The sequence below is a fragment of the Serinus canaria genome, chromosome 6 (assembly GCF_022539315.1).
Source record: "Serinus canaria isolate serCan28SL12 chromosome 6, serCan2020, whole genome shotgun sequence".
Lineage (NCBI taxonomy): Eukaryota > Metazoa > Chordata > Aves > Passeriformes > Fringillidae > Serinus > Serinus canaria.
The window spans coordinates 7086612-7099488 of record NC_066320.1 but is presented as its reverse complement, the minus strand read 5'-3'; the positions used below and the strand labels follow the sequence as shown (position 1 = coordinate 7099488).

The following is a 12877-nucleotide window of genomic DNA, read 5'->3' as shown; positions in this document are numbered from 1 at the left end:
TCCATAACTATTAAAGACTGAGGAAAATCATCCAGTGCTTATTAAATTTTCTTTCATCTTCTGAATTAAGTAGCTGAAGTAGGTCAGTGTTGTTGAGTGTTACTCTCTTACTTTTTAACCAAAGAGAAGTTAAACATTTTCACAGTTTAGAATTTTCTATACTGAATAACTCTGCATTTTATATGGCTTGTGAAATTTCAGTAACAGCTGCTTCATTTTTTCTCTTTGAGCACATGATATCTGGAACTTTGAGAAGGCTGATAAATGCTTGAGGTTAGGGAGCCAATGAGTAATGTTTTATTTCTGTGACTGTTGTTTTGTGTTCTAAATAACTTTAGCTCTGGTCACAGGGAGTTGTTGGTGTTCTGGGTATATTTAACCCTGCTTTTCTCACTGGTGAATACTGAATCAAATGCCGTACTGGAGATGGGGTGTTTCGTGCATCTCCTGTTGTTTGTACAAAAGCTTAAGGTAGATTAAGTGTTGTGATAAAAGCTGATTGTGAGAGTTAATGAAAGTGTGTGGGGGCTTTGTTTTTGTTGTCTTAAGCAACTGAAAGGTATTGTTTGTGTGAATCTGGAGTTTTAATGCAGGTTTCTACAATGTGCTCCTTTTTGACTTTTTTTAAAACAAAAGATTAGCAGTCCGTTCATCTTTAGAAGACCTGAATTTGCAAAGAGGAACATCTTCCTGGCAATACATGACAAATGTATTTGTGCTCCCAAGCAGTACAAAGAGGAGAGATAAAACTTTTATTAATGTAGTGTACTGCAGAAATATGCACTATTTTATTTAAATGAACTTTATTTTTAGTACGTACAGCTGTATATACAAAAAAAAAAAAAATCAACTTTGTAAAGCCCTGCTTGGTGGAAGCAGGCAGTGGCATACCTGGGAACAGCTGCACTGGGGTAGGTCAAGGTCCAGCTGGTCCAGGACTGTGCTGCCAAGAGCCACGAATATCCCCTAGGATTTCCTCTTGGCTCCAGCAAATTACTCAGAGGCTTCCACACAACAGGATCAGCTTTCATTTTGATAGTTATGTCGAGAACATGGAAAACAGATCCGCCATTTGATTTTCGAAATGTCTTTTTTTATTCTGAGTGCATGTGAGGTGAGCACAGTCTGGGTGCCTGCCTGGGGTAGTCCAGTGACCCTTTTCTGGGTGTCCATTCCTCTCTGCCTGTTTTACAGGCAGGGGCAAATTGCCATTGCTGCTGCAACCGTAATGTAGCTTCTTCAAACTCTTGGCTTAGTGGGGCTTGAGGTCTATGGTCTGGGGGCTTTTGTGGGGAGCTTTTTTCTTTTTATGTTTAGAGAAGTTCTCCCCTAGTATTGCCTGTGTAAAACACATGGGTGAACATGGTACATGGGGAAGCAATATTGTAAAGATGTATCTGTGTTACCCATGCTGTAAAAAAGAGGTGAAAAAAATGCTTCAGTGGCTCAGGCCATGCTCCTTCCTTGATGATACAACATTCTATTCATGAGTGATGCTCTCATGGTGCAATGCTGAGAAAATGATGGGTTTTTCTTTTCTTTTTTTTTTTTTTTAAAGAAAAATGTTGGCTTTGTTATTGAACACTAGCAGTTTCCTTTCAAGTTCTGGAAGAAATCTCCAGAGCTTCCCCTTCCCAACAAATGCTGCCCTTGATTTACTGTTGACCCTGTGGGATGAAGTCATCAGGAGAAAGTTCTTGTTTTCTTGTATCTTTTTTCCTACACAGTCTTGTTGCTTTATTAAATTCACCGGAGCAGACATGTGTTTTAAGTCTGATGACTTGTATTACGTTAGGAAATCCTCCCACAGCACAGACCTTTCTAAACATTGTTTGTTGACTTACGGGAACAAGATCGTTCCTGTTGCTGGGGCTGACATTTGTGTGTGGCAGCCACATGCTCTGGGAGACAGGGACAGCTTGGTCCCTTTCCTGTTTGCAGAGTGAAACAAGCAACAACAACACAAAATAACAATGCTGTTGTCTGTGAGGGGTTCTTCTGTGTTCAAATGCATGTCAAGGCAGCTCTGAAGAGGCAGTGCTTCTATTAAAAATAGGTGTTTGCAGCTGGGAGGCTCCTGAGAGCCTTGCACACAAGTGTTTGGGGGTGGGCAGCAAGTCTGTATTCATCAGCCTGTGTCATACTGAAAATCAAACAGGCATCCACTTCCTCTCATCCTAATCCGCATCCTCCAAAAAAGACGGGAAAACTTAGGCAGGGAGGCAGGGGGAGTATTTGGCAGCTCCCCAAGGAATGCAATAATCCCAAATGTGGAGTGAGAGCACTTCAGGATCGCACACTGGCACTCGCTCCTGGCAGTTGCTGCCAGTTTCCCTCCCACGCGTGCTCAGTCTCGGAGGCAATGCTAGTCTGGATGCTGGACAGCTAATCAACTGCAGGGAAATCAATGTTTTGGAGACGGCTCTTCTGTTGCGAGGTGCTTGGTGTTTAATAAAACACAGCATGCTGCCACGTATTGCATACTTGCAGGACCCTGCTGGCTGCCTGCTCTGTTGGCTCTTGGTTTTGGCTGGGGTTTAGCATTTCTCCCTGTTGAATTTCTCCTGTTGTCATTGCTGAGGGGAGGATGGGCTGTGCCATGCTGGTGAAGGCAGCTGAAGTCTGGTCCTGCCTGCTCTTTTTCTCCAGGGCTGCAAACCCTCAATGGAGCAGCATCCCATTGTTCCTTGGTATCTGTGAGCAACTGAGAGAAAGGCTGGCCATGTGGAGGCCTTGTGATGCTGTTGTGGGCAGAGGATGCTGGAGAGGTTACCCCATCAGCTAAGGGTGTACAGGTGTTTCTTCTTATGCTGTGTGTGCAAATGGGACGTCCTGAAGAGTTTTACTAACAATGGCTGCAAGTCTGCAGGTGTGGAGGCAACATGTTCTCCTGTGGCAGATTCCATCCTTGAGGACAAGGATCCCTGCATGGGGAGGGTTCCCAAAAAAAGCCTGACCTCAGTGGCAGGGTCAGGAGGGAAGAGCTGTGGACAAACACAGGCCAGCTATGGAGAAGGGATGAAAGGACCTCTGCATGCCAATTTAGCACCTGACAGCTGTTAAAACCCTGGCAACCTTGGTAAAAGCCAACCCATCCCTAAAAAACCTTGGAGTCATTCTTTTGCTATGATGAAATATATTTTAAAAAATTGCTCTGAAAAATAGCTCCAATAAGATTCACATGCAGTGTTTTGCCCTTTGCTGCCTAGATTTTGGGTAACAGTAGTGGTGTCTTCTTCCTGCAAGGAGATTTAGGGAGTGATGTGTAAGTGATGTATGTAAATTCCACATCAGCAGTTATGGGCCTTTGGGATGTGCTGTTGCCCAACGTGGCCCAATATAGGGACCCCATGCTCTGGCCCAGCTCACATGTTTTGCTCTGGAAAGGCTCAGTTTTTTCTCTGTCCCACTGGCCAACACTTGTGCACAGATGTTGTAATTTTTTCCCTTGAGCTTTAGCTTTGGTTCGCTTTTATAATTTAAGTAACTGTATGGAAAGTGATAAAGAGTAGAACATGTGTCTTGTGCTATAGTATCCAAAAGACTGCAAGTGATACATTCTGACTCTTATGGAGTTTTTTTCATGTTGGCTTTGCTCAGATAGAAATCTCAATTACTTTTACCTTTTTCCAAGTCATTTAAATGCTCTTGTCTTTCAGCCCCATGTCATTTGAAAAATGTACCAGTAATCTTGTTTGCCCATTTACAGCTTCTTCCAGGGCTTGGCAATTCTGCCAGCCTTCCTTAACTCAGGCTCTGATCTCTGCCTTGGTAAAACACCCACAAACTAAGCACTGGAAATATATAATGGGTTGAAATTGCTCTTGTGAAAGGGTTTTGTTTTGTTTTTGTTGTGGTTTGGTTGTTTTTTTTTTTTAATGTGGAATGATTTTAGGAACATAAGGAGAAAACATTCAGATAGCATATTAAATCACTGACCTTCACCTTCAGAAGGGTTCTTTCTGTGCACTCTGGAGAACAACTGGAGAAGTTCCTGCCAGCCCAAAGATCTGGTTGATGTTAAACAGTTGGGAGAGTGCGGGCAGTGCCTTGTGCTTTGGGGTTATGCTCACAGACCGTAGAAAAGGAAGCCATAGTTTGGGAAACAGCAGACACATGTGGCTGGAAGAGGAATGCAGCATTAGACTGGTCCAGAAACAACTGAGGTAAGGATTTAGAGGGGTAATTTTGCAAAAGGAAATCACTCTCCTCCCACCCGTCACACACAGACAGGCAGGGGCAGGGAAGGGTGGCCAGACAGACACAGAAGGGGGGGGTGTTTTGTACTGACACAGCAACAGCATTGTCTGGAGAGCAGCAGTGACTTTGTTGCTGTTTCAAAATAAACAGAGGACTTTGGACACGGGAGAAAAACCAGCAGCTCCTCAAGAACACATTGAGCCCTGCCATCAGCAGAGCCACACTCTCTCACCACAGCAAGAGCAAAGCTTTACTCCATTTTCAATGAGAACTGTGAAGAGTAACTCTGGTTTCTGGCATTCTCTTGCTGGCTAGGCAAGAGAGGAGCCTCTGGAGTTTGAGCTACTGCCCGTCTGGGTCTCTTCAGCCCCTAGGGGCCACTTGCCTTTCCAGACAAAAGAATCATGATGCTTTTGAGGAAGGACTGCACATAACCTCTTGCTCTTATGCTCTAGAAGAAAAACCACTATGAAGTCTGTATGGGTAATTCAACCTCTAAGAAACAAATGAAAAATATGAGTGGGGAAAAATTTTAATGTTTTCTCACCAATTAAACTTATCCCTATATGCATCTTCTCTTGTTAGGGAGCCAATTCAATTTAAGCTCTAATGCTTTGTGTCATTAGGGATTATCTTGTCTTAATGATTGTCTTAGGTGCCTCTCTAAAGTGCTGTCAGTAAAGCAGATGATTTTGCAGCCAGCTGAGAGATACAGGATCTTGAGAGTGTTCCTATAAGTTCAGCAGGGCTGCTCCTGCCTTGGTAAAATGTTTTGTCATGCTATTCCTTACCAATGCTGGTCTGTGACAATTTTCCTGATGTTAGGTGCTGAGATTTGTTGATGTTTGGCCTTTCTCAAAGCAGGGCTTCTTTCTGAGTCCACCTGCTGCTTTGCTTAGTGCAAAAATGTAAATTTTGCACTCTGGCTCCCTTATGCTTGAGCTCCTCTCTCTGCCCCTATTCTTCAGCAGACCAGGAATGGCCAGGGTCTGTTAGACTATTGATTTTTTGTTGTTGTTTTAAAATTATTTTTCCATCACAAGGCTGCAGGCACAGCACTACTTGGTATTGATTTCTGACAGCATAACAAAGGGTGCGGAGGTGTTGTGTTTCCAGCCCAGCCCCAGGGGACAGCTGGGCCCCTGCCCTGCAGAGATTCACATCTGTGTCCCCCTCATGCCAGAGGGGAAAGCACAGGGGGAGAGGACTGATGTGAGAGGGGAAAGGCAGCACCCATTGAGGAGCTGATAAAAACATGCTCTTGAATTTATCACTTAGGCTCTCTTGACCTCTAACTGCAGAAACCTGGAGTTTCCAGAATCTGAGAAAACCTTTTCCATTTCTCAGTTTGCTCCAAAAAAAATGAGCTCCTGCCTCAGTACTCAATAGCGACTGCATTTGTTTGGCACCTAAATAAAGAGAAAGCAGAAGTGAGTGGCACATCATAAAGCAGGTTGTTTCCCAAGAACCTGACCCCGCTATCTTGGGTTTGCAAAGATCTGTTCTCCTTTGATCATTTTATCCCATCTATCCAAAACTGCAGTCACACTTCCCATATTTGTCAGCCTGAATAATTTCTAATGGGGTCAGGACCCTTGCAGCTAGGACTCATGTTCAGGCTACAGGGCTGTGTGCTTCTGCTATCCACATTTGTGCTGGAGATTACCACAGCTTGGCAAAGCATTTGATCTACATCTGGACATGACATTTAATATTTCAGTGTTGTTTTTGCAGCCTATTGACATTCATAGAGCACAACATTGATGAGGGATTTTAACTGACTCAGAGCGGAGAAAATCTGAGAGCTCAGTCCTCTGAGCTCTCTGAAATGTTCTCAACTCCAATTTCATCCTTGGGCTGTAAATGTAAGTCATGGTTCACTGACAGTGCAACTGCAAGGACCAAAACCTGCAGGCTATTTAGCTTAGAGCAAGTGACAGAGGTGCAGCAAGAGCTTGCCTGTGGCTTCTGCGTTCCCAAAAAATCCAAAGTTTTGGTCTTAGGATGAGATGTGGTTGACAGCTAATGTCAAAAGGAAAATACTTTCCCTGCTGTTTTTTGTTCCTCCTTTCCTCGTGCCCTTCCCATGTGCCTTCCAAGCTGATGCATGTCAGAAGTGCAGGGCAGAGATTTACAGGATTACAGAACGTGGGTGTTTTGTTAAGGCACAGAGGCTGCCAGGGACCACATGGCTGCGGTTCACCTGGGAGAAGAGGAAATCCTCCAGTGCTCTTTAAATCCTGTGGTGCAACAGATCTCCTACCAGCATTTACAGGTTGAAGAAAGATTAAAATCTGAGACCAGTTCAAGCATTTATTCAAGTCCTTTGAGCAAAAGTTAAATATGTTCTTAAATCCTTATTACAACAATTCAGGGTGCCCATATAATAAAAGGCAAATTATCAGGTTCCAGAGAACGTCCATGTGCGTGAAAAGACCTCCATCTCATTTTTAATGCATCTCATATGCCACTTCCACCACTCTTTTCCACACCTGCCTTCTGACAAGGTGAAGTTACCTGAAAATAGGTGAGATCAAGTGTGCAACTTGTGGATATAAGGACAGTTTGGAGTTTTTTTTCTTTGTAAAGCAGGAAATTTTAAAAAAAAATCTTTTCTCATTTCTTCTGCTTAGGTGTGAAATTTGCCAGACAGTTTTCAAGACATGTAGACACTTAATTCCCAGGAAGAAGTGGGATTTGTCTCCATAGTAATGAACTCACTTTTTTAGAAGGTGTTGGTGATAAAAGATAAGAGGGTTTTCTTATCCAAGCCTGGATTTCCATTGTTTTATCATCCTTATCATAATGAGGCAACAGAATAAAATTTAATGTAATAAGTCGGTGCATTTAAGAAGCTAAAAAAGGTTTTATATTTAAAAAACTAATCCCAAAAATGAAAATAAACCACCTTCAGTAAATCCAAGAATTTAGGCTTGAATTTTTCAGTTCCCTTCATCTCAGTTTGAGCTTCCTCATATTCATTCCCAAAACTGTTCAGCCAGTAAGTGTTTGGAGAATGACTAAACTATTGATATGAAATTTCAGCAATCGAGTACGTTACTGCAATTTACAAAATAATTTTGAACTAACAGACATTGCATATCTGAGTGGTGGTTTGTGGTTTTTTTCTTTTTTTAATGGAGACTTTTCAAATAGGCATGCATAAAAACATATATTGTTTTGAAACATAAGTAGAACAAAAACTTGGGAATTTGGGCACATAGAACCTTTTCTCTGCTTAAAATCTGTATCAAGTGTCACTTCAGGAGCTGGGCATGAACTCTTACTAGGCAGATTTTTTCCCTGAGGAGCAATATCATCAAGATATTTGTGTTTGCTTTTCAACCTCAGACCCTTAAATAAAGAGCAGCTTGATTAATCGTGACTTCTTGTTCCTTGCACAACCATTTTAAAGATTTTAGGGCCTGTAAAGGCACAGGAAGTTCTGATGGGTTTTTCTCACCTATAGGATAAGGATGGGAGGAACTTAAATCCAGTTACACATACCTCAGTGGTGATTTTTTTGGAGCTGCACTTGCTGCAGAGGCAGTTGCTGAGCTTTTCACCTTAGCCCTAAGCAGCAGCCACAGGTCCTGAGCAGACAGGACTTTACTAGCAACTAAATTTACTCACTTATAAAAGCAAATATGCTTTGGAGCCTCTGCATCCAATGTGGCAGCACTGTAACTGTGTCGTTGGACATGAGCTGTGGTCCAGGACCTAGTGCAGACCCATTGCTGAGAACGAGTGGTGGTGTTTGTGAAGTCTCAGAGCAAATCTGAAGCCTGAGATCTTTTTAACTTGAGATTTTTTGTGAATTGTGCACTGCAGTAATGTGTTAATCTCCCAGTTTCTGAAAACATTTACTGTTAACAATGAAAGCCTGTTGGTCTTTGAGGGATACTTGCTGCACTTTCAGAAATTATATCAAGGATGGAACAAATTCCCATGTTATCAGCCAGGACAGTTTTATTGTCATTCATAATAGAGTTGACAGTGCAAAACACTGTGTTTCATCAGGGTTTTGGTATTAGTCACTTTAGTGCATTTTGCTTCCCCTGAAATAATCTGAATAATTCAAATTGTATGAACCTTGCAAAAATGAAAAAGAAAAATAACTACACAAAAAAACCTGTGTGAATATTGTAAAAACATTTTCATGCTCAAAAACAATTTTTCTGATCTATTTGGTTTTTATCCAGTTTCCCCCATATGTTGGATCTGGTGCCACATTCCTGGGAATGAATTATAACCCGAGGATAAGTAATAAGCTATTTACAGATATCTTAATAGCAATTGTTTCTCAGTTCTTATGAAAACCCATTAGAAGTATATTGTTAATAAAAGTTTGGAACACTCTAAAGGTTTCCATACAGTATTTAAACATTCAGAGAGAGAAGTGAGTGAAATTAATTTGGTCATCAAAGTCAACCTTGCGAAGATACAATTCTCTCAGTGGAGGGAGTTGATTGCCGTGGCCCTGGTGTGGAGGGAGACAGGGAGGCTGTTTCTTTGCCTTCCTCTTTCCTCAAGGGGAAAACCTTCCCAGAGGAGTGAACCTGGCTTTTGTGATTGTCTCCTCAGGCAGCTGTGGGAATCCAGAAAGTTTTGCAGTCCAGTCAGCTGATGTGCTGCTCTTTACAGACAGGTTCTTTCACTGAAGTGTGGAAACTGGCCCAAAATCCTCAGTGGCTTTGGACTCTGTAGTTCCCACCATGCTGCCAGTCAGTGTCAAAGGCTTTGGAGCATAGGCTGGGAAGACAAAATCCATCATGAAGGGCAGAATTATATAACTTCTTCACACTTGAGAAATATTTGTGTTAAATGTATGGTAAAGCCCTAAAGCTCAAATAGAGTTTAAACCAGCATAAGCTTTTCTCATAACAATAGAAAATGCAGTTTGAAGTTGGGAGGGGCAAACGTAGTCTTCATTTCCCATTTAGATGTTTCTGTATTTCCCCATTTTCTTCTAGCTAGAGAATAAAGTCCTAAAATTATGAAAATAGTTTTCCACATTCACTTTCTGCTGTGACTGCAAAACAAGTGTTCTGCAACTTTGATAGGAAAACCCATTTTCATTGACTTCCCAATCTGTAGCCAGCTCAGGCACAGACTCAGCTGTAGTTCAGCAATAAACCAGTCTCCAGATGTTTGGGGCTTGTACTAATAGCTGAGTTCACCCCTTTGTTCTCCAATGATTTGCCTTTTGGCTGCTGAGGGTTTGTGACAGACAGCTGAGTGTTGGCAGCCTGAGAGCTAACTGCGAGGTCAATGACAGCTGCATGGGCTCGCACTCAGAGATCCATTTGTCAGAGAGATGTACACGTGTGCTGGGGAAGGTGTTGGGTCCTGCATACATGAAGCAGGAAATATCAACAACATTAGCTGGTGACCTTGGACACAGCATCCTTAAAATAAGGCAACTGTAGCTGCCCAGTTTCTGAGTTAATTTGCTATAGCATCCCCTGTGCACCACAGTGTAATTTGCTCTCTGGTGTCACAGCCAGATCATTTTTGCTGTCACTGTTTTTGAAGACTGACAGAGTTCCAGTCAGATTCCTTGTTTCCTAGTCTCTGTAGTGCAGGCAAGATCCCACACAAACCTTGCTGCATTAGCTCTGCCATCTCAAGATCTTTCTGGCATTTTCAGCAGCTTCTTGGGTATTTAGCACCATGTCTACTTGAAAAGAAAAGCTTCTCCAAACTTGGCTATTCAGTTCCCTTATGCAGATTCTGAAGGACCTGTGCTTGCTCTGTCAAAGCTTTAGCAGATGCTGGGAGGACCCTAGTTTATGATTATACTTTTTAGATTTTTTTCTCAAGCTCTGTAGTCTGCTTTTTATCAATTTAACTGCATTTCAGAGCCAGCCAACTTAATTACTGGTTTCCCTCAGGATCTCAAACAGCAGTGTATCAGCTTTCTTACTGAAATCCATAAACATTAAATTATCTCAAATTTATCTCTTCAGTATGTAACTTTTCCAGTTTCTTAAAAATATAGAATCAAAATTGTTTGCCAATATTTTCATTAAATATTTAATGAACATGTGTTGTTTTATTGTAAAGAAATGAGTCACCTTGACCTTGTTTTCAGTTGGCATTTCATAATCAGATCTGAAGTTGCCTCATCATCTGCTGAAAATCCAATTTTCATGGGAGACTTTGGAAATTTCAATTCCAAATTGCCAAAGAACCAGTTATTCTCCTCCCTTATAGACAGTCCTCTGTCCAGGAGCCTACTAAGCAGGGAAGGGTTGCCCTTAGACTCCTTAAAAATAATGATTTGCTGCTGAAAAACATTCCACACCAATTTCCCTCTCTGCTGTTGCTATGCCAGCAGCTTCCTAGATCGGAGAGGCCTCGCCTTCTCTTTTTTTTTTTTTTTTTTTTAAACTCTGTTATGAAGACATCCAAGCATTGGATTGTGTTTCCATTTTTGTCTGTGATAGTTGTGCTGCTGAGATGGAGGGGAGAGAGAAAGGCTGTGATGAGAATCATGTTGAGATCTGCACCCCCCATGCTGAGGGTGCTCTCACAGAGGGACTGAGGGTGTGACCATCTGCATAGCCAAGGCTGGGAAGTACAGGGAGATACAGAGTTGGAAAGGTAGCATTAGGATGCAGAGTTTAGGTCTCCTAGGAAGTGGGACAGCATTTGGAGAAATTGTTTGCAAGAAAGATGGGCTTAGCCTCAGCCAAACCTTGTTGGCTTGAGTTATTCTGGTGGCATTACGCTTCTACAAGGCTTGGATGCATTTCTCTTTCAAACTGGAAAAGCTAGTGACACACACAAGCTGTTGAAATAATGAAAATCCTGTAATCCCAGGATTTAAAATGATAGAATATAATAAATTTGAGAGGGAATAGCAAACTCTATTACAAGTAAATAGCCCCTGTCAATCACAGCACATAAAACCAGACAAGAAACAAATACTGTACATATAAACAAACAAAAAAAGGGCATGAAAATAAATTCCCAGTGTAAGTCAGAATATAGAAATAAAAGTTACATCAAAAGCTTGGTGGAAATGGAATGCTCTAGTAAAAAGGCACAAGTCATACCGGCATAGCAGCTCACACCATGAGAGGGTAAACTTCCTAAGATTTTTTTAAGGTGGTGTCAAGAGCAAAACCACCTACTTCATATAGTGTCTTTGGATGTGTAACAATACTGTAAGGACTTCTACACATGTTTGTATTGATAATAGGTTTTTGTAGGATAAGATGATTTTGGTTTGGATTTTTTTTTTAAATTGGCTGGGTTTTTTAATGGATTTATAAACACATAAGAAAAAGGAAAAACAAATGGCCAGTGTTAACATGGGAATAAGATGTCCACTGAGAATGCAGAGCAACCCACTGTTTAAGGAACTCACAGTTCTGTAGAAAACAGGTTACCAGTGAGGGACAGCACTGCTGAAGATGTCAAGTCATTTGGGATAGCTCAAGCAGATGTTACTCAGAATCATTCAGAGTGCTAGGACATGATTCTTACAATTCTGAGCAGCTGTATAAGAAATGGGCAAGGAGTTTTATTGATAAAAACTGAATTTTAAGTTCAATAACAGTAGGAAACAGCTCTCGCCATGGTAACTCAGGGATGGTCTCCAAATGAGCTATTGCCTTTTTAGGGAGGAGTTGGTCATTATGGAAACTTTTTTGAAAATGTCTGCTCAGTGCCACTAATAAAGATGTCCAATGACATTTTCTTCCCTGACGACCACCAGGTAGGGTTTTCCTTATAAAATGTCTGTTGTTTCAAGTAAATGATCTAATTAATGCTATTGTGTAAAGTAAATGAAGTGCATCTTCCATCCCTCAACTTAATCCTCTGGCATTTGGGAGTGTGTGCATTCCTGTTTTAAAATTGGAATTATGTTAGGTTGGCTTCAGCCTAGTTTGTAGTGTAAAGGTTTTGCTCTGAATTTTCTCAAAGGCTTTCTGTTGGTATTTTCTTTTAATCTGCTTGTATATAACTTTCTTAGTGTTAGAAACCTTCATTTCCTCTACATCAGCAATTTACACAATTTGATTCAATGGAGATCCAACAGTGGTAAAGATTTTACACAGTTGAGGTGATCTCTAATTTGCAAACTTGGTGGAATTTCTAGATTTTCTTGAAAGAATTTATCATTTTGTTTTATACACACACTGATTATCTACAGTAGATATTCACAGCTGCTTCTGCTTGCTCATTTTTCACTTGACACTAGTAGGCTTGCATTCAGTTTCAGAATTACACCTGAAAGAGTTATTAAATAAGAGCAATAAATGGATTTCATAAAAGTTCAATTTCTGAACGATTAGTTCTTTAAGAACTTTCATTCAAAGTTTGACTGCACAGTGCTTAATATGAAGTTTTCATAAATAGTCAGAAAAGGACCTTGTAGTATTAAAACCTCTTGACATCTCCTTTATTTATTTAAAAAAAAATTTTTTTCAGTGTTTTAATATGGACATGAATATTTAAATTATGTTTGGATTCCTGAACAGAGCAGAAGGAAGAAACTCTTCTGCAATAACATTGAACAAATTGAGAATTGTATAGGAAAATAATTAAACCACGGTAAATCTCCATCTTCCTTTTCTAGATCATTACATGCACAAACACACCTTCCGTTCCTCCCCATAAAAGCTCAGTTTTGCTTACCTGAGTGCTGGGTGGGTGAAATTTGTCT

The 12877-nt window shown here is 41.0% G+C and overlaps 1 protein-coding gene across 2 annotated transcripts in view; it reads left to right on the top strand.

Annotated features, from left to right (window-relative positions):
- PHYHIPL (phytanoyl-CoA 2-hydroxylase interacting protein like) overlaps positions 1–12877 on the top strand; it is a 127688-nt gene that overhangs the window by 2222 nt on the left and 112589 nt on the right. The window contains exon 1 of one of the 2 annotated variants that reach the window (XM_030241060.2): positions 4022–4166. The exons of the other annotated variant lie outside the window; for it this stretch is intronic. The gene's annotated coding sequence lies outside the window, so the exon portion shown is untranslated. Of the gene's footprint in view, positions 1–4021; positions 4167–12877 lie in introns of those variants that run through there. 2 annotated transcript variants of the gene reach the window in all.